The sequence below is a fragment of the Molossus molossus genome, unplaced genomic scaffold (genome assembly GCF_014108415.1).
Source record: "Molossus molossus isolate mMolMol1 unplaced genomic scaffold, mMolMol1.p scaffold_m16_p_1, whole genome shotgun sequence".
Taxonomy (NCBI): Eukaryota; Metazoa; Chordata; class Mammalia; order Chiroptera; family Molossidae; genus Molossus; species Molossus molossus.
This window is the reverse complement of record NW_023425344.1, coordinates 217,908,946-217,930,022: the sequence shown is the minus strand read 5'-3', so window position 1 is coordinate 217,930,022 and position 21,077 is coordinate 217,908,946. Positions and strand designations below refer to the sequence as shown.

The 21,077-nt window shown below is 41.3% G+C and overlaps 1 protein-coding gene across 1 annotated transcript in view; it reads left to right on the top strand.

Annotated features, from left to right (window-relative positions):
• The window catches only part of SGPP1 (sphingosine-1-phosphate phosphatase 1), an 81,742-nt gene that overhangs the window by 14,400 nt on the left and 46,265 nt on the right, over window positions 1-21,077 (top strand). The gene's annotated exons all lie outside the window — the stretch shown is intronic.

The following is a 21,077-nucleotide window of genomic DNA, read 5'->3' as shown; positions in this document are numbered from 1 at the left end:
TGGCAGAGTTTAGGGCAGTAGTCTTTAGGAATTTAATCCTTGGGGGGTTTAACAAGAGCACTTGATATTGGACAATTCTGGCATGGGACATCCATCGTTCAGGGGGACTCCTAAATAGGGTTTCAACAGCATGGGTTGCTATAATTTGTAAATCTTGTCCTAGGGTCACCTTAGAGGCTTCCTTAGTGAGCAAGGCTGTACCTGTTATGGTCCTTAAGTAGTGTGACCATCCAGAGGCTACTGGGTCTAGTCTCTTAGACAGGCAGGTCACTGGACGTTTCCAGGGACCGAGGGCCTGTGTGAGTACTCCTTTAGTAATTCCCCGGTTCTCAGAGACAAATACTTGGAAAGGCTTATTAAGGTCAGGTAGGGTCAGGGCCGGGGTGCTGATGAGAGCCTCTTTTAGTTCTTGGAAAGCCTTTTTCTCAGTTTCAGTCCAAGTTAATTCGTCTGTCTTTCCCCCTGTACTGGTGTATAGGGGCTTTGCAATTTTTGCAAATCAGGGCATCCAGAGGCAGCAGTACCCAGTTGCTCCTAGAAATTCCTGGACCTGTTTCTTTGTTTGTGGTCGGGGTATTTTCAGAATGGCCTCAATGTGGCTTGTGGAGAGGGACCGTTTTCCTCCTCTCAGTTCATAGACCAGACAGGTGGCATTCTCAGTGCATAACTGAGCTTTCCCTCAAAACCTTCTAACTTCTGTAATTTCCTCCTAATGTCTGGGGCCGACTGGGTAACAAAAGCAATATTAAGAGCTCTCCTATTATCAGGGGCTTCCGGGTCTATGGGTGTAAGCAGTCCGTAAGCTTCGATCAAACGCTCTAAGAAAGCGGCTGGTGGCTCTCCTGGCTTCTGAATAGTCTTGCTTACCTTAGATAAATTAGTTGGTTTCTTAGTCGTTCCCCAGATGTCCCGTAATAGAGTCAGGCGATATTGTTCGAGAATCTCCTTACCTTGAGGATGTGGGTAGCTGGTGACAAAGATAGTCGGGATCAGAGGTGGGTTGTCCTTCTGGCCTGAGATCAGCCTTAGCTGCTTCTCAATAGATTCTAGCCCTTTCTTCAGAGGTGAAAAGGACCTGTAGAAGCTGCTGACAATCATCCCAAGTGGGCTGGGGGTGTGAAACACAGTTTCTAACAGAGAGATTAATCTTTGGGGTTTTGTCAGAGTAAGAGGGGCCTTCTTGTTTCCAATTATACAGGTCATTAGTGGAGAAGGGGACATACACCATAAAAGGCTGGGAGACAACCGAATAATGAGTGATTCAGGGGCTGGCACTTCAATGGTTAAACAGTTTGCCTGTGAGAATGTTAATAAGCCTTGCAGAGCGGCATTGCTGGCATTGTGACCTCACCACAAAGAAGCCAGTACATCCGAATACATCCATATCCATTCAGACATTGGGTCCTCCCATACACAGGAGACATAACAACTGAGGCTCTGAGAGAAGCCTTCCCTGCCAACAAGGCAGGAGAAAGCGGCAAAGAATCATCATCTTTTTTATTCTTTCAGGTCAATTTTTTTATCTTCTATCATTCATAAATTTTAAATCTTTATTATTTTTTATAATTTCCTTTATTATTTTTTATAAATTCATAAAGCCCTTCTCAGGTGGAGCCCAAGTACATCAGAGGTATAATTTTATTCATGCTATAGTAACCATAGCTCAGATCCATTTTTTTCTTTTTATATGTGAGTACATTGTAGCACCATGAAAGAAAAAACTTTCTTAGTTAAACCAAAAAGAGCTTGATCTTCAGGCCTCTGGAGCTTAATCATGTTCTTTCTTTAAATAATCCAAGCATGACTTTACAAAATATATTATATGCCCCTTTAAAGTAAGGACTGTTTGTATAACCCACAGCATTAGCAGAGACCCACATATAAGAGGCATTCTATGCATCTGCTCAGTGAACAAATAATCACTCTTAGTAGTGTGTATGCTCTTGCATTTGGAGTTTGTTGTCCCCTTACCTCTACTCCAGTGGGGAAACAGATTCTGCTAAGCCATCTGCACTGATTTGGTTTCCTTTCATAAGGGGAGAAAACAAATCTTTGAGGAATTCCAGGTCCCATTGGAATGACTCAAAGTTAATTAATTCCAGGTCAAGAAAAAGTTTCTTAAAATTCAAATCCTGGGAAGGTTGTCAAACATATTTGACCAAAAGATTATATAGTATTATTAAATGGTATTCAATTATTTATTCATTTAAAGTGACAACGACAGATGTTAAACATAAACATAGGTCAGTGAAACTTCAGTTCTTATGATTAAGAAAATGGGTCTTTAAGGAATCAAATACTTGATTAACATAACATAAAACCATTTTAATAATATATATAACTTTTGCTTCCCAGGCAAATATTGGGAAAGAAACTATTCCCCTTTAAACAGGCTGAAAAAGAACCAAATAAATTCTATATTAATTTATTTTAGATTCATGTATCTTATTAAATTTATTATTTATTTTATTTATGATTTCCTTCTAAGATTTCTCTTAACAAATTTTTTAACATTCATAAACCTTTTTATCCATTCAGAAATAACCAGTTTTAGAACAATTTTCTTTTAAAGAATATATATATTTCCATATCTTATATTTTCTTATATCAAAACCATATAGTTTCTTTCAAACTTAATCTGAACTTTTAACTTTTAGAAATGTTGAATTTTTTTTTCTTTTGACAAGTAGAAGTAATTAACATTCCTCAGATTGGCAAATATATTCATATTTTCAATAGACATTTTTCGAATCAATAGATCATTAACAGATCCAAATTCATCTTCTAGCTTTTCTGTAATAAGAACCCAAAGTAGGCAAACTCAGGTTAATTAACTGTTTAGTATATCCTTGGGGTGGGGGGGTCGGGAGGAGTTACTGTCCTTCAGGACAGGCTGAGGCATTGTTAACAAAACTGTTTTTCCTTTCATTTGAACCTCTGGACACTGACATTTCTTAATATAATTGGGTTTGTCAGTAGTTATATCAATCCAAATATCAATATATGGCATGTATTCCAGGTGACCAGGGCTTCTGTCTATTTTCTGACAGACCATAAAAGCCAATTGCAAATTGAAACTACCTTTGGGTGGCCAATTAACCCCATAGGCAGGCCATTCAAGTTCACATAGGGTCTGTAAGAGCTTACCGGGACATTATAGTTTTTTGCCCGAGTTTTGAAATCTTTAAAATTACCCAATAGGCACTGTAATGGAGTTTTTGTATCAGATTGGCATGACAACAAAGGAAAGTGCAATCAGACAACAACAGACAATCCAGAGGGCCAGTAAACAAACAGAAAAACAATACAGACAGGGCTGAAACCGAAGATCAACCAAAAAGCACAGACAGAACTGACTGAAACCAAAGTTACTGAAACCAAAATAGAACTGACAACTGACTAAAGTTCTGGAACCGACTGAAGACTGAAGTTAACCAAAGTTAACTGACTGAAGTTCCCTGTGACATCTCGCCAAGGAACCTGGCTGGGGAAGTGATGCCGGTCCAGCCTTCCCCCTTGCCACCAAAAGGTGCCCAACAGAACAGAAAACAGTACTCACCGGTGAGATTACAGATGACTCAAGACCAGTCCTGGTGCTCTCTCAGAATTCAATTTAGAGCAGGATTTGAGACCGGGCTAGGGAAACTGAGAGGGCAGGCTTAGTCCCGAGGAAGAGGAAATGTCCCTCCAAGGCCTTCTCCCAGACCAGCCCCCCTTGCAGTTTGGATAGCTGGTCTAGTGGTCCAGTCTGAGGCTTCCCAGTAAGGGAAGGATCTCGCTGGGGCCTCCAAATGTTGTGGCACGAGAGAACCGAGAGACCACCAGAGCCAAATTAAAGCCAAATAGAGAGCAAAGCCGGCTGGTGACTGATCCCCAGTTCTCGGAGATCAGCCCCGACTGTCAACTGATTTTTTATTTTATAGGGGATTTGTTACAAACTTCTGCAGCTGGCATTTCTTGTTGGCCTTGGGGAAGAGCAAGCAAGCAAGTACAGAAGCAGAGGCAGTTAGCCATAAGCAGGAGGGAACGGAGGTGGGAGGGAGCTGAGGCAAAAGGGAACTGGGTGAACTGGGTCAGCACACATCTATCCTGATATTCATTTTATTATCTAAGTTCTAAAAACTAACAAATTCGCTTAGAAACAGATTCATTTAGAGGAGTACTAGGCCAGCTGGTACTTCCTCAGGTTGCCTCTGAAAGCTTCATAGTTGGCCTTTTGTTTATTTAATCAGGACAAAGGATAGGAGCAGGCTAGTACACTCTCTCTAAAAAAAAAAAAAAACAATTGAAAAATACCTGGTGAGGATTAACAAAAAAGTAAAAAGTAAAGCATTTATTTTTATGTTGTTGAATATTCTTTTCACAAATAAAATTCTTAATTTTAAATAATATGGCATATAGTGAGTTCTGACTCTATATTTGATTGTATAACATTAAAAAACTTTAGATGAATATCATTTTTAAAAATTAGTGTCATCAAGTACTCTTTAGTCAAATTCATTCTCAACTAGTCTATATGCTCTCACAATTTTTAGTAATAATGTTATATCATGTTACTGACATTAACATTTATTAAGGTCTTACCATGAGTCAGACATTATTTGAAATGTTTATTACTTCATTTAGTCTACTCTTATAACATCCCAATATTTGGGCCTACTATTAATATCAAATTTACAGATTAGGAAACCGAGATAGAAGAAGGTTAAGTAAGTTACTCAAAGTAATAGCTGGTAAGTGGCAGAGGCTGAAACGGAGATACGTAGACTCCAGAGTTCATGCAGAAAACCTTTCAAATCACACTAATATTTAAAAGAATGTTTGCAATAATAAATATTTTTAAATAGCATTATTCTTAAAATACAAGAATAGCTTTTATGTGCCTTGAGAAGATAATGTGTGTATGCATACATATGCAATGTCCACAAATATTTGTGCTTTCAACATAAAACTAAGTTGACTGAAATCAAATGCAGATTTGATCACCCTTCCTTTTCCTCTATATTCCTGAGATAAATAAAAAATTCCATAAACATAAAGAGCTCTGGAAAAGAAAAGCACATAAGATAGTCTTTCAAAATACAGTTTACTGTAGATAATAAAGAAGATCTCTGTGAGATCATGAAAAGATAAAAGGAAGAAAGGCAAGAAGTATGTGTTACGAAAGGAGGTCATAAATGACAAAGACCAGAAAATGCTGTAGGAGCCAAGGGAAGCTTATCACTGTAGTAATTCTGACAAGAAACAGTTTATTGAAAATCAAATTGACTTTTTTTTAACCTAGCTCAATACTTGCATTTGAAGTGCACATTTTCCTGAAATTGTAAATGCTTTTGTTAATTATAGATTTCTTTCTTTCTTTTTTTTTTTTTATCCTCACCCGAGGACATTTTTGCATTTTGTGTTCAGACAGAGCGGGAGAGAGAGAGAGGAAGAGAGAGAGAGAGAAACATCGATGTGAAGGGACACATCGAGTGGTTGCCACCCACACGACCAACCAGGGCCGGGGACAAACTGCAACCGAGGTACATGCCCTTAACGGGAACCGAACCGCAGGCCGATGCTCTAACCGCTGAGCCAAACTGGCCAGTGCGATAAAGATAAATTTAAAAAAAGAAAAGAAAAGAAAAAGAAACTATATAATTATACATCCACAAAGTAAAGACTATTTCTAGAAGGCTAAGCAAGAAATATAAAACAATAAATCCTTCAGAAAAACAGATCCTGCTGTCTTTGGAATAGAAGAAGATAAATGTACTCTTCATATTTTTAGACTTTTCTACAATTTATTACCTATTCCATTAGGCAAGTAAAATTAATTTTAAATCTATAATTAGCCCTGGCCGGTTTGGCTCAGCGGTTAGAGCATCGGCCTGCGGTACAGAGAGACCCGGGTGGCAGAGAGACCCCTAGTTGGTCGTGTGGGTGGCAGCCACTCGATGTGTCCCTTTCACGTCAATGTTTCTCTCTCTCTCTCTCTCCCTCCTGCTCTATCTGAACAAAAAATGGAAAAATGTCCTCGGGTGAGGATTAAAAAAAATAATAAAATTTATCTTTATTGTTGAATGTATTACAGATGTTCCTCATTTTTCTCACATTGACCCCCCTCCTCCCCACTCCCTCCTCCCTTCTGCCTTTCCCCACACTGATGTCTGTGTCCATTGGTTAAGCATATATACCTATAAGTTCTTTGGTTTATCTCTTCCCACCCTCCACCCCCTTTCCCTTTGAGGTTTGTCAGTCTAACAACCAATTTGTACTTCTTAATCTCTTCACCTTTTTCACTTATTCCCCCAAACCCTATCCCATCTGGCAACCAACAAAATGCTCTCTGTATCAGGCCAATATCCCTGATGAACATAGACGCCAAAATCCTGAACAAAATACTAGCAAATCGGATCCAGCAATACATCAAAAAAATTATTCACCATGACCACGTGGGATTCATCCCAGGGATGCAAGGCTGGTACAATATTCACAAAACAATAAGTGCGATACACCACATAAACAAAATGAAGAATAAAAATCACATGATCATATCAATACATGCCGAAAAAGCCTTCGACAAAATCCAGCATCCATTTCTGATAAAAACGCTCAGCAATGTGGGAATAGAGGGATCATATCTCGACATAATAAAGGCCATATATGAAAGACCTACAGCCAACATCATACTCAACGGGCAAAAATTAAAAGCATTTCCCTTAAGAACAGGAACAAGACAAGGATGCCCACTTTCGCCACTCTCATTTAACATAGTACTGAAAGTCTTAGCCACAGCAATCAGACAGGAAGAAAAAATAAAGGGATCCATATTGGAAAGGAGGAGGTGAAACTGTCATTATTCGCAGATGACATGATACTATACGTAGAAAACCCCAAAGACTCCATCAAAAATTTACTACACTTAATAAATGAATTTGGCAAAGTAGCAGGATACAAAATTAACATCAAGAAATCGATGGCATTCTTATACACCAATGATGAACTCACAGAAAGAGAAACTAAGAAAACAATCCCATTTACCATTGTGGCAAAAAAATTAAGATACCTAGGAATAAACTTAACCAAAGAAATAAAGGACCTATTCGCAGAAAACTATAGGTCATTGAAAACAGAAATAGAGGGAGATATAAAAAAGTGGAAGCACATACCTTGTTTATGGACTGGAAGAATTAACATCATTAAAATGTCCATACTACCCAAAGCAATCTATAGATGCAGTGCAATCCCCATCAAAATACCAATGACATACTTCACAGAACTAGAACAAATACTCCAAACGTTCATATGGAACCAAAAAAGACCTCGATAGCCACAGCAATCTTGAAAAAAAAGAACAAAGTAGGAGGGATCACATTACCAGATTTTAGGTTATACTACAAAGCCACTGTAATCAAAACAGCCTGGTACTGGCACAAGAACGGGCATATAGACCAGTGGAACAGAACAGAGAACCCAGAAATAGACCCAAGGCAATATGCTCAATTAATATTTGACAAAGGTAGCAAGAGCATACAGTGGAGTCAAGACAGCCTCTTTAATAAATGGTGTTGGGAAAATTGGACAGCTACATGCAAAAAAATGAAACTAAACCATCAACTTACACCCTACACAAGAAGAAACTCAAAATGGATAAAAGACTTAAATGTGACTCATGAATCCATAATAACCCTAGAAGAAACTGTAGGCAACAAAATTTCAGACATCATACGCAGCAGAATTTTCACTGATACATCACCTAAGGCAACAGAAACAAAGGAGAAAATGAACACATGGGACTACATCAAACTCAAAAGCTTCTGCACAGCAAAAGATACAATCATCAGAATAGAAAGGCAACCCACTGTATGGGAGAGCATAATTGCCAATGATATATCAGATAAGGGGTTAATTTCCAATATATAGAGAGTACTCATAAAACTCAACAAAAGTAAGTCAAAGAACCCAATTAAAAAATGGGCAGAGGAGCTGAATAGACACCTCCAAACAGGACATACAAATGGCTAAGAGACATATGAAGAAATGCTCAATATCACTAATCATCAGAGAGATGCAAATTAAAACAACAATGAGGTATCACCTCACACCTGTCAGAATGGCCGCCATCAACAAATCAAACATTCCACAGTGGCAGACTATGCAGCCACTGTGGAAAACAATCTGGTGTTACCTCAAAAAATTAAAAATTGAACTGCCATTTGACCCAGTGATCCCACTTCTAGGAATATACCCTAAGATGCCTGAAACACCAATCAGAAAGAATGTATGTACCCCCATGTTCATAACAGCACTATTTACAACAGCTAAGATCTGGAAACAGCCCAAATGTCCATTAGTAGACGAATGGATAAAAGAGCTGTGGTACATATACACAATGGAGTACTATGCAGCTGTAAGAAAGAAAGATCTCTTATCCTTTGAGACGACATGGAGGGACCTGGAAAGTATTATCCTAGCGAAACAAGCCAAACAGAGAAAGACAAGTATCATATGATCTCACTTATTTGTGGAATATAATGAACATAACAGTCTCAGGAATGGGGTAGTCCCAGAGACGTGGAAGTGGGGTAGAGACTGACAATCCCCAGAAGATGGGGTGGGGGAGAGATAAACCACAGCACTTATATGCATGTGTGTATGAACAATGGACATGACAATAAAGCTGGGGACAGGGTGGGGAGGGAGCGGGAGGGGGGAATCAGTGGGGGGGAAAGGAGAAACATCTGTAACAAAAATAAATAAATTAATTTAAAAAAATATTCTCTGTATCTATGAGAATGCTTCTGTTCTACCTGTTCATTTTGTTTGTAGATTCCATTGTTGATAGATATGTATGTATTGCCATTTTGTTTGTTCATATTTTTTATTTTTTTCTTCAAAAAGACCCTTCAACATTTCATATAATAATGGTTTGGTGGTGATGAACTCCTTTAGCTTTTTCTTGTGTGGGAAACTCTTATCTGGCCATCGATTCTAAATGACAGCTTTGCAGGATAGAGTAATCTTGGTTGTAGGTTCTTGCGTTTCATCACTCTGAATATTTCTTGCCACTCCCTTCTGGTCTGCAAAGTTTCTCTTGAGAAATCAGCTGACAGTCTTATGGGAACTCCCTTGTAGGTAACTGACTGGTTTTTTCTTGCTGCTTTTAAGATTCTCTCTTTGTCTTGAACCTTTTGCATTTTGATGATGATGTGTCTTGGTGTGGGCCTCTTGGGGTTCATCTTGTTTGGGACTCTTCTGTGCTTCCTGGACTTGTATGTCGGTTTCCTTCCCCAAGTAGGGGAAGTTTTCTGCCATTATTGTTTCAAATAGGTTTTCGATTTCTTGTTCTCTCTCTTCTCCTTCTGGCACCCCCAAGATATGAATGTTGGCATGCTTGAAGTTGTCCCAGAGGCTCCTTACACTTTCCTCATTTTTTTTGGATTCTTTTTTCTTTTTGCTGTTCTGATTGGGTGTTTTTGCTTCTTTATATTCCAAATTGATGGTTTGCTTCTTGGCTTTACCTACTCTACTGTTGAATCTGTGTAAATTATTCTTTATTTCAGTTAGTGCCGCCTTCATTTCTGACTGTGCCGCCTTCATTTCTGACTGGTCCTTTTATTTTTTATTTTTTGGTATGTGCCCATAGCGGGAACCGAACCTGGGACTCTCTGGTCCACAGGCCAATGCTTCAACTGCTGAGCCAAACCGGCCAGGGCTGACTGGTCCTTTTTAATGCTCTTGAGGCCCTCACTAAGTTCATTGAGGTTCTAACTAAGTCCATTGAGCATCCTTATAAGCAGTGTTTTGAACTCTGCATCTGTTAGATTGCTTAACTCCATTTTGCTTAGTTCTTTTTCTGGAGTTTTGTTCTGTTCTTTCATTTGGGACGTGTTTCTTTGTCTCCTCATTTTGGCTGCCTCCCTGTGTTTGTTTCTGTGTATTACTTAACGAAAGGTATGGGGCTATCTGAGACCAGATGCTGCTTGTTTGAAAGAATTTAGGAAAACCTGAAGCAGGATCCAAGACAGGCCAATCCTATAGTAAAGCAACTGGCTACAGCTTAGGTGGGCCTGAAAATTGGGTGGTACAGGGCCTCAGGGAATCACCAGGGCAGGGCAAACAGTGTGAGCCACATTGCTGGAGTCCCAGATATGGCAGCTGTCTGCCGCCCCAGGGAAGGGCTCACCAAAGGAACAAAGGCCTCTGACGGCACTTCTGTCCAGGAGAAAGCCCCCTCTCCAGCCCTCGCTCCTGTGCCAAACAGCTCAGTTCTTCCCGGTATGTCTCTGATGCCTTTCAAGCTGCCTCCCCCACGTAGGAGCCTGGAGGGTGCAAGTCCGAGTAAGTTTGTGCGCAGGCCCTTTAAGAGGAGCTGCCTGGGGCTCTAGCTGCCTCAGCTTCCCTCAGCCACAGTTCCTGCTGGTTTTTCCAGCCAGAAATTATGGGGACTTCTCTTCCTGGCACTGGAACCCTGAGCTGGGTGTGGGACAGGGACCCCTCAGTCCTCAGGGAGGACCTTCCCAGCAGAGGTGTCTTCCTGATTTTTATCCGCCACACATGGATGTGGGGCCAGCCCGTTGTGCCTCCTCTCCTCTTACCAGTCTCAATGTGGCTGCTTCTTTAATTTCATAATTGTAGGACTTCCATTCAGCCTAATTTCAGGAGGTTTTGAATGATAGTTGTTCTGTAGTTTTTTTCTGGTACGTGCCCCTAGGGAGTATCAAAGCTGGGACTCTCTGGTCCGCAGACCGATGCTCCAACCGCTGAACCAAACTGGCCAGGGCGGTTGTTCTGTAGTTTAGTTGTAACTTGTTTATTTTTCATACAGATGGTAACATACCATACTGTTCTTGACCTTGTTTTTTTTTCCATTTAGAAATGTACTGTGGAGCCCTGGCCAGTTTGGCTCAGCGGTTAGAGCGTCGACCTGCGGTCCCAAGAGGCCCGGGTTCGGTTCCCGCTGGGGGCGCGTACTTTGGTTGCAGTTTGTCCCCGGCCCTGGTTGGTCGTGCGGGTGGCAGCCACTCGATGTGTCCCTTTCACATCGATGTTTCTCTCTCTCTCTCTCTGTTCCTGTCTCTCCCTCCCACTCTACCAGAACAAAAAAGGAAAAATGTCCTTGGGTGAGGATAAAAAAAAAAAGAAATGTACTGTGGAGATTTTCCTTTTCTGTACTCAATAATAAATACTAATTTTGTGCTTGGGATTGTTTTCAGTGTTTTAAATCAATTAACTTTTTTAATTCCCAAAAAATCCGATGAGTGTTATCACTGGTTTATAGAAGAAACTGAGACAGAAGGAAATTAAGTAATTTGTGCAAGATGACTCAGTAAGCCATACAGAGCCTAGACTGAAACCCAGGAAGTTTGGCTGCAAAATGACACTATTCTACTGTTACATTGCCTGTCCATAGTAGTGTTATTGGAGAAATGCATGAAACATGTTTTTCCATTGCTAGCGGGAGGGGGTTCTTAGGATACTGCTGGAATAAATATTTCTGAAGGCCACTGCAGGAGATTGAGATGTGGTAGAAAGATTTATTTGCATGGAATTACGTCCCTCAGTTTCTAAAATTCCGTTTCCCTTAATCTTGTCCTGGAAGAGGTGCAGCTGGGGATTCAGCAGAGCTAGAAGCAAAGCCAGTGTCCAAAGTTTTCATTTCATGGAGGAGCTGCGTCTGGTTTAGCATTAGGCTAATTAACAATCCATCATCAGTCCATTGTATAGGGTTCACATGGCTGTGGGCAATGTGGGCAGATGCAGGGGAAACAAAAGAGCATGATACCGCCCCCCCCCTGCCCCACCCAGTAAGAGTTCTAAGAGAGCAAATAAACAAGAGGGGGAACTCATTTGTTTTGGAGTTTAAGTATCTCAAATCTTCCCATGCTTGCAGTGATCACGCCTACTCTGGCCAGTGACCTGTTCCCTAGGTGTGACTGATAGGCAAGTACCTTCCCTATTTCACCATGACTTTACTGGGCGTGCGACTATTCTTCCCCTGTCCAGTCCCTTCCCCCAGCAATCTGTGGGGAATAGACCTGAGGAGTGCCAAATTATAGCTTCCTGGCAGAGCTGCACAAATGGCATGCCCATGTATTTGGCCTTTCCCCTGCTCCTTTCCAGTTATTCATAACTAGGTTAATTTATAGTGCTATCAGTAGCACTCTCTGTATTCCAGTCATGTGCCAAATAATGAGGTTTTTACCAAGAGGAGCACTTGTGAAGGTGGTCCTGTATTATAACAATAATAATAATGGAGCTGAAAAGTTTATTGCCTTGTGATATGGTAGCTGTTTTGATGTGGTAGTGCAAAGCATTACACAAATACTTACTGTTATGTTCCATAGTCAGTACTGTAACATATTGTACAGGATTGTAGCCTACCTAGGAACTGCAGGGAAACAGAATTTGTCACCTCAAAATATGTCTTTTTTGACAGAAGGATTATTTTAGGCTGGTTAATTTTAAGAAATGGCACACATGGGAGAAGCTCTGAAAACCAAGCAGAATTTACCCTTTGTATGTGGAACAGGGTGATGACCTATCTCTAAGTCTTCTCAGCACAGAAGAGAAGACATAAATCTGCATAACAACCTTACCCTTGTTTACTGTTCTTTTCTTGATAACCTCACACTGACTCCCTCCACCCCCAACATATTTTGTCTTCCACTGAAGATTGTATTTTATGGTGGTGGTTTCAGCCATTTTGGCAAGTTAACTCAGTTTTCCTGCGTCTCTCCCATGTGTACAGGAGGTGTTACTAAACACCTCCTTTTTTCTCCTGTTTGTTTTTCTCCTGTTAATATGTCTTTTATTCCTGGGATGTCTTAGCCAAGAACCCAGAAAAATTATTTTTCCTCCTCAGAAAGCTAGATGTGTAGTTGGCTGCACCATCTAGGTTTGTGATGTTCATATAATCATGAACTTGCCTAACGATGCATCTCATTTGTCAGAACATATTCCCATCATTACGTGGTGCACAAAAGTATTTATAGAGCTGCCTAATTTTTTGACATTTTCATTATGTTCCACTACATTAATATAGCATAGTTTATTTAATAAGTGGACTGTTGTAGGACTACCTATTTAGAGCCCTTCTCTGTTTTCTTCTGTTAGAGCATTGGTAATTTAACTACATATATATATTTTTTAATATGTTTATATTGATTTTTTTTTTTTTTTTTAGAGAGAGAGAGAGACATTCATGTGAGAGAGAAGTATCGATTGGCTGCCTCCTGCATGCACCCTACTAGGGATCAAGCCTACAACCTTGGCGTGTGCCCTGACTGGGAGTCGAACCTGGACCTCTCAGTCCATGGGAGGATGCTCAATCCACTGAACCACACTGACTGGGCTATCTACTAGTATTTTTACCCAAATATACATATATATATTTTTTTATCCTCACCTGAGGACATTTTTTGTTCTGATAGAGTGGGAGGGAGAGAGAGGAAGAGAGAGAGAGAGAAACATCAATGTGAAAGGGACACATCGAGTGGCTGCCTCCCGCATGACCCAACCAGGGCTGCAGACAAACTCCAACCAAGGTACGTGCCCTTAGCGGGAACCGAACCCTTGTCTCTCTGGACCGCAGGTCAATGCTCTAGCCACTGAGCCAAACCGGCCAGGGCTGATATTTTTGCTTATTTGTTTTTGTGTTTGTTCTATCTTCAAATAATGAGATACCACTTCTGGTATTGCAAGTCCTTAGATGCCGTTTTGTTACAATGTTGATGGGGCGGGGCGGGGGTGGGGGAGTCAATTTGGGCCAGGCCTCTGTCTATGTGAAATTTGTACATTCTCCTCATGTCTGCATGGAATTCCTTTGGGTACTCTGGCCTTCCTTCCATATCCCAAAGATGTGCATATTAGATTAACTAGTGTGTCAAAATGGTCCCCAGTCTAAATGAGTGTGTGTGTATGTGTGTGCGAGTGTGCCCTACAGTGGTAGAAAGGCATCCGGTCCAGAGTGGATTCCCACTTCCCCCCCTGAGCTACCTGCAGAGGCTCTGAAAAACTGCAACCTTGAAGTATAATAAGCAGGTTGGAAAAGAAGTATCTTACTTTTGAAATGAATATTTCTTGCCCTGGCTGGTTTGACTCAGCAGTTGGAGTGTGGGCCTGAGGACCAGAGAGTAGCAAATTTGATTCTACCTCACTTGTGGTTCGGTCCCCAGTCCTGGTTGAGGTCGTGCAGGAGGCAACCAATCGATGTGTCTCTCTCACATCAATGTTTCCCTCTCTCTCTCTCTCTCCCCCCACTTTCTCCCTCCCACTCTATTTGAAGATAAATGTAAAAATATCCTCGGGTGAGGATTTAAAATAAATAAATAAAATTACTCTTTTCTAAATGTATGTATATATCACATTTATTTCAGTGTTTTTACTTATTTATTTTTTAATCCTCACTTGAGGATATTTTTCCCTTTATCTTCAGATAGAGTGGGAGGGAGGAGGAGGAGGAGTTGGAGAGAGAGAAACATCGATGTGAAAGGCACACATAGACTGGCTGCCTCCCGCACAACCCTGACCAGGGCCAGGGACTAACTGCAACCGAGGTACATACCCTTGACCAGAATCAAACCCAGAATTCCTTGGTCCGTGGGTTGAGGCCCTAACCACTGAGCAAGACAGGCCAGGGCTATTTCAATGTTTAGTATTAGAAGTGTTTTGAGTCTTTATTTAGAAGTTTGGTGATATTTTTGTGACCAGAAATATGCTGTAGAAATCTCTTACTGTCAATCAGCCTATGGTAAAGTTGCTTTTGTTATGTCTCTTTTTGCTTAAAGTCACAATTTCCAAGAACTTATCTACAGTATTAACTGATGACTTAATTTTCCCTTATACTCTCCCCTTCTGGAACTTTAATCTTATGTTTGTTAGACTCTTTAACACTGGTAACTCACAAATCACTGATGCTTTTATGATGATGATAATGATTATGGGGGTGTTTTAACACTGCATCATTTTCTTTCTTTTTTTCCACTGTCAAAACTTTATTTTTATTTTTTTTCTTTTATCTTTTATTGTTGAATGTATTACAGATGTTCCTCATTTTTCCCCCATTGACCCCCTCCTCCCCACTTCTGTCCCCCACCTGCCTTTTTCCCACACTGTTGTCTGTGTCCATTGGTTATGCATATAAGTTCTTTGGTTTATTTCTTCCCAACCCCCAACCCCCTTCCCTTTGAGGTTTGTCAGTCCAGCAACCAATTTGTACTTCTTAATCCCTTCACCTTTTTCATCCATTCCCTCAACCCCCCTCCCATCTGGCAACCAACAAAATAGTCTCTGTATCTATGATATTGTTTCTGTTCTGCCTGTTCATTTTGTTTGTAGATTCCATTGTTGATAGATATGTATTCATTGCCATTTTGTTTGTTCATATATTTTATCTTTTTCTTTAAGAAGACCCTTCAACATTTCATATAATAATGGTTTGGTGGTGATGAGCTCCTTTAATTTTTTTTGTCTGGGAAATTCTTTATATGGCCATCGATTCTGAATGATAGCTTTGCAGGATAGAGTAATCTTGGTTGTAGGTTCTTGCGTTTCATCACTCTGTATATTTCTTGCCACTCCCTTCTGGTCTGCAAAGTTTCTCTTGAGAAATCAGCTGACAGTCTTATGGGAACTCCCTTGTAGGTAACTGACTGGTTTTTTCTTGCTGCTTTTAAGATTCTCTCTTTGTCTTGAACCTTTTGCATTTTGATGATGATGTGTCTTGGTGTGGGCCTCTTGGGGTTCATCTTGTTTGGGATGCTCTGAGCTTCCTGGACTTATTTGTATGTCTGTATCCTTCCCCAAGTAGGGGAAGTTTTCTGCCATTATTGTTTCAAATAGGTTTTCAATTTCTTGTTCTCTCTCTTCTCCTTCTGGCAACCCCAAGATGCGAATGTTGCCACGCTTGAAGTTGTCTCAGAGGCTCCTTACACTTTCCTCATTTTTTTGGATTCTTTTTTCTTTTTGCTGTTCTGATTGGGTGTTTTTGCTTCCTTATATTCCAAATCAATGGTTTGCTTCTTGGCTTTACCTACTCTACTGTTATCTGTGTAAATTATTCTTTATTTCAGTTAGTACCTCCTTCATTTCTGACTGTGCCTGCTTCATTTCTGACTTGTCCTTTTTTATGCTCTTGAGGCCCTCACTAAGTTCACTGAGGTTCTCACTAAGTTCATTGAGCATCTTTATAAGCAGTATTTTGAACTCAGCATATGTTAGATTGTTTAACTCCATTTTGCTTAGTTCTTATCCTGGAGTTTTGTGCTGTTCTTTCATTTGGGACCTGTTTCTTTGTCTCCTCACTTTGGCTGCCTCCCTGTGTTTGTTTCTGTGTATTACTAATAAGAAGTGTGGGGCTATCTGAGATCAGATGCTGCTTGTTTGAAAGAATTTAGGAAAACCTGAAGCAGGATCCAAGACAGGCCAATCCTATGGTTAAGCCACTGACAACAGCTTGGGTGCACCTGAAAGTTCGGTGGAGCAGAGCCTCAGAGAATCACCAGGACGGGGCAACCAGTGTGAGCCAGGTTGCTGGAGTCCCAGATATGGCAGCTGTCTGCCACCCCAGAGAAGGGCTCACCAAAGGAACAAAGGCCTCTGACAGCACGTTTGTCCCAACGAAAGCCGCCTCTCCAGTCCTTGCTCCAAAACCAAACAGCTCAGTTCTTCCGTGTATGTCTCTGGCGCCCCTCGAGCTGCCTCCCCTCTAAGCTTAGAGGGAGTGAGTCCGATAAGTCCGTGCATGGGCCCTTTAAGAGGAGCTGCCTGGGGCTCCAGTCGCCTCAACCTCCCTGAGCCTCAGTTCCCTCTGGTTTTTCCAGCCAGAAGTTATGGGGACTTCTCTTTCTGGCACTTGCAACCCTGAGCGGGATGCCTGGTGTGGGACGGGGACCCCTCAGTCCTCAGGGAGGTAGCCTCCTGATTTTTATCTGCCACATGTGGGTGTGGGACTAGCCTGTCTACCTCCGCCCCTCTTACCAGTCTCCATGTGGCTGCTTCTTTAATTCCGTAGTTGTAGGACTTCCATTCATCTTGATTTCAGGCGGTTTTGAATGATGGTTGTTTTGTAGTTTAGTTGTAACTTTGGTGTGGTTGTGGGAGGACACGATACCGCATTTACCTACGCCACCATTTTGACTGGAAATCTCTCTGCTTCATTTTCAGTAGTTCTATTACCATGACTTCCAAGTTTACTCATCTTCTGCAGTGTCTAATTTTTTGGTAAACTCATCAAGTAGGATGGGATATAATTTCAGATATTTTATATAGACAAATTCCAGTTAGGACTTTTTTTTCAATCTCCCTTTCTCCATTTACTATGTTCCTGTTTTATTTTCTTGAGTATGTTTGTAAGATTGTTAATAGTTGTTTTAAGGCCCTTATCTACTAATTTTATCACTCTCTGTCATCATTGTGTAATTCTGTTTCTACTTGTTATGGATCATATTCTCCTGCTTCCTTGTTTGGTAATTTTTATTATTTATTTATTTTTCTTTATTGATTTTAGAGAGAGAGGTAGGGAGAAGGAGAGAGAGATAGAAACATCGATGAGAGAGAACATTGATTGGCTACCTCCTGCATGTCCCCCACTGGGGATCAGGCCCACAACCTGGGCATGTGCACTCACCGGGAATCAAACTGGCAACCTCTTGGTGCATGGGTCAACACTCAACCATTGAGCCACACTGGTTGGGCTGTTTGGTCATTTTTATAGATTTTTAGGGTTTTTTTGTATTCCTTTAAATAGTGTTGGACATTGTTCTGGTGTACAGTTAAATTGTTTGTCGGTTTAGTCTTTTTTTTTCATCCTCACTCAAGGATATTTTTTTACATTTATATTCAGAAAGAGCGGGAGGGAGAGAGGGAGGAAGAGAGAGAGAGAAACATCGATATGAGAGAGACACATTGACTTGCTGCCACCCACACAACCCCAACCGGGGCCAGGGACGAACTGCAACCGCGGAACATGCCCTTGGTCAGAATCGAACCTGGGACTCTGTTTTGCGGATCGATGCTCTACCACTGAGCCATAACAGCCTGGGTGGTTTAATATTTTTAGGCTTGCTAGAGTGGGTCCTGACTAACCATAGTCTAGATCTACTTTACCCTCACTAATAAGGTGGTAATTCTGAAGACCCAATTTCCTTAGCACTCTGCCTGATGGGAAAGCGATTCCAGAGCTATATGAGCTTTGGGAATCATTTGGCCAACTACTTTCTAGTCTTGTCTTCCTTACCCTCGTGAACTTTTACCTCATCATGCACAGGTTAGTACTCACCTAAAAATTTTCAGAGATCTCTCTACAGATCCTTGGGGCTCATTCTCTGTGCAGATTCCTCTCTCCAGTACTCTGTATATTGCTGCTTTGGCTGGCCTCTGTGAACTTCAGTCTCTCTCCTAACTCAGTGAGACTGCTGAATTGGTTTGGGTTCCTCCTCCCATGCTATAGGAAATTGCCTCCAGCAGCAAGCCAGGGAAATCATAGGGCTCATCTCATGTTTCTCTTGTCTTATTAATCACAGCCCTGTGCTGCTTGTTTTCCAATATTTGAAAACAATTGTTTCAAGTAGAAGCCATGACCACTTTTCTGCCTTTCAACGGCTGTGAAGCTGGGGAGATCCCGGCTGGGCCGAGGATATCGGATCTCACTGTCCTCCCAGCGCTTCGACCCTCCCCTGAAGGCCTTCAATAAAATGGTTTGATTCTAAAAAAAAAAAAGAAAGAAAAGAAAACAGTTGTTTTATATAATTTGTCTACTTTTCTGGTTTACAGTGTAACAGCTGTTCTTAGAACAGTTAATCCTTGATGGGCAGATACAGAAATCCTGTCACCTTTACTTACTGTGTTTTTTATTATTATTATTATTATTTTTGGTAGTACCTTTTTTTATTTTTTAAATTTTTATTGTTGAATGTATTACAGATGTTCCTCATTTTTCCCCCATTGACCCCCTCCTCCCCACTCCCGCTCCCCTCCCGCCTTTTCCCACACTATTGTCTGTGTCCATTGGTTATGCATATAAGTTCTTTGGTTTATTTCTTCCCACCCCCCATCCCCTTTCTCTTTGAGGTTTGTCAGTCTAGCAATGAATTTGTACTTCTTAATCCCTTCACCTTTTTCACTCATCCCCCCAAGTCCCCTCCCATCTGGCAACCAACAAAATGTTCTCTGTATCTATGAGAATGTTTCTGTTCTGCCTGTTCATTTTGTTTGTAGATTCCATTGTCGATAGACATGTATTCATTGCCATTTTGTTTGTTCATATATTTTATCTTTTTCTTCAAAAAGACCCTTCATCATTTCATATAATAATGGTTTGGTGGTGATGGACTCCTTTAACTTTTCCTTGTGTGGGAAACTCTTTATATGGCCATCAATTCTAAATGACAGCTTTGCAGGATAGAGTAATCTTGGTTGTAGGTTCTTGCTTTTCATCACTCTGAATATTTCTTGCCACTCCCTTCTGGTCTGCAAAGTTTCTCTTGAGAAATGAGCTGCCTGTCTTATGGGAACTCCCTTATATGGAACTAACTGCTTTTCTCTTGCTGCTTTTAAGATTTTCTGTCTTGAATCTTTTGCATTTTGATGATGATGTGTCTTGGTGTGGGCCTCTTGGGGTTCATCTTGTTTGGGACTCTCTGTGCTTCCTGGACTTGTATATCTGTTTCCTTCACCAAGTTAGGAAAGTTTTCTGCCATTATTGTTTCAAACAGGTTTTCAATTTCTTGTTCTCTCTCTTTTTCTTCTGGCACCTCTAAGATGCGAATGTTGGCATGCTTGAAGTTGTCCCAGAGGCTCCTTACACTATCCTCATTTTTTTTCATTCTTTTTTCTTTTTGCTGTTCTGATTGCGTGTTTTTGCTTCCTTATATTCCAAATCGATGGTATGCTTCTTGGATTTACATACTCTACTATTGAATCTGTGTAAATTATTCTTTATTTCAGTTAGTGCCTCCTTCATTTCTGACTGTGCATCCATAATTTCTGACTGGTCCTTTTTTATGCTCTTGAGGCCCTCACTAAGTTCATTGAGCATCTTTATAAGCAGTATTTTGAACTCAGCATCTGTTAGGTTGCTTATCTCCATTTCACTTAGTTCTTTTCTTGGGCTTTTGTTTTGTTCTTTCATTTGGGACCTGTTTCTTTGTCTCCTCGTTTTGGCTACCTCCCTGTGTTTGTTTCTGTGTATTACTTAATGAGAGGTATGGGGCTAGCTGAGACCAGATGCTGCTTGTTTGAAAGAATTTAGGAAAACCTGAAGCAGGATCCAAGACAGGCCAATCCTATGGTTAAGCAAGTGGCAACAGCTTGGGTGGGCCTGAAAATTGGGTGTGGCGGGGCCTCAGGGAATCACCAGGGCGGGGCAACCCGTGTGAGCCAGGTTGCTGGAGTCCCAGATATGGCGGCTGTCTGCCGCCCCAGAGAAGGGCTCACCAAAGGAACAAAGGCCTCTGACAGCATGTTTGTCCCGGAGAAAGCCCTCGCTCCAGTGCCAAACAGCTCAGTTCTTCCCTGTATGTCTCTGGTGCCCCTCGATCTGCCTCCCCTCCAAGCTTAGAGGGAGTGAGTCCGATAAGTCCGTGTGCAGGCCCTTTAAGGAGCTGCCTGGGGCTCCAGCCGCCTCAGCCTCCCTGAGTCTCAGTTCCTCCTGGGTTTTTTCAGCCAGAGTTATGGGGACTTTTCTTCCTGGCACTGGAACCCTGAGCGAGGCGTCTGGTGTAGGACGGGGACCCCTCAGTCCTCAGGGAGGACCTTCCCAGCCGAGGTGTCCTCCTGATTTTTATCCGCCACACGTGGCTGTGGGACCAGCCCGTCGTGCCTCTGCCCCTCCTACCAGTCTCGATGCAGCCTCTTCCTTAATTTCATAGTTATAGGGCTAGTTTTCAGCTTGATGTCAGGCGGTTTTGAATGATGGTTGTTCTGTAGTGTAGTTGTAACTTTGATGTCGTTGTGGGAGGACGCAATACCGCGTTTACCTATGCCAACATCTTGACCGGAAGTCTTTTTTTTTTTTTTTTTTTTTTTAATATGTAATAGCTTAACATACTCCCTGGAAGCCCACCCATCAAGCTTTTCCTTTCCCCTGTTCT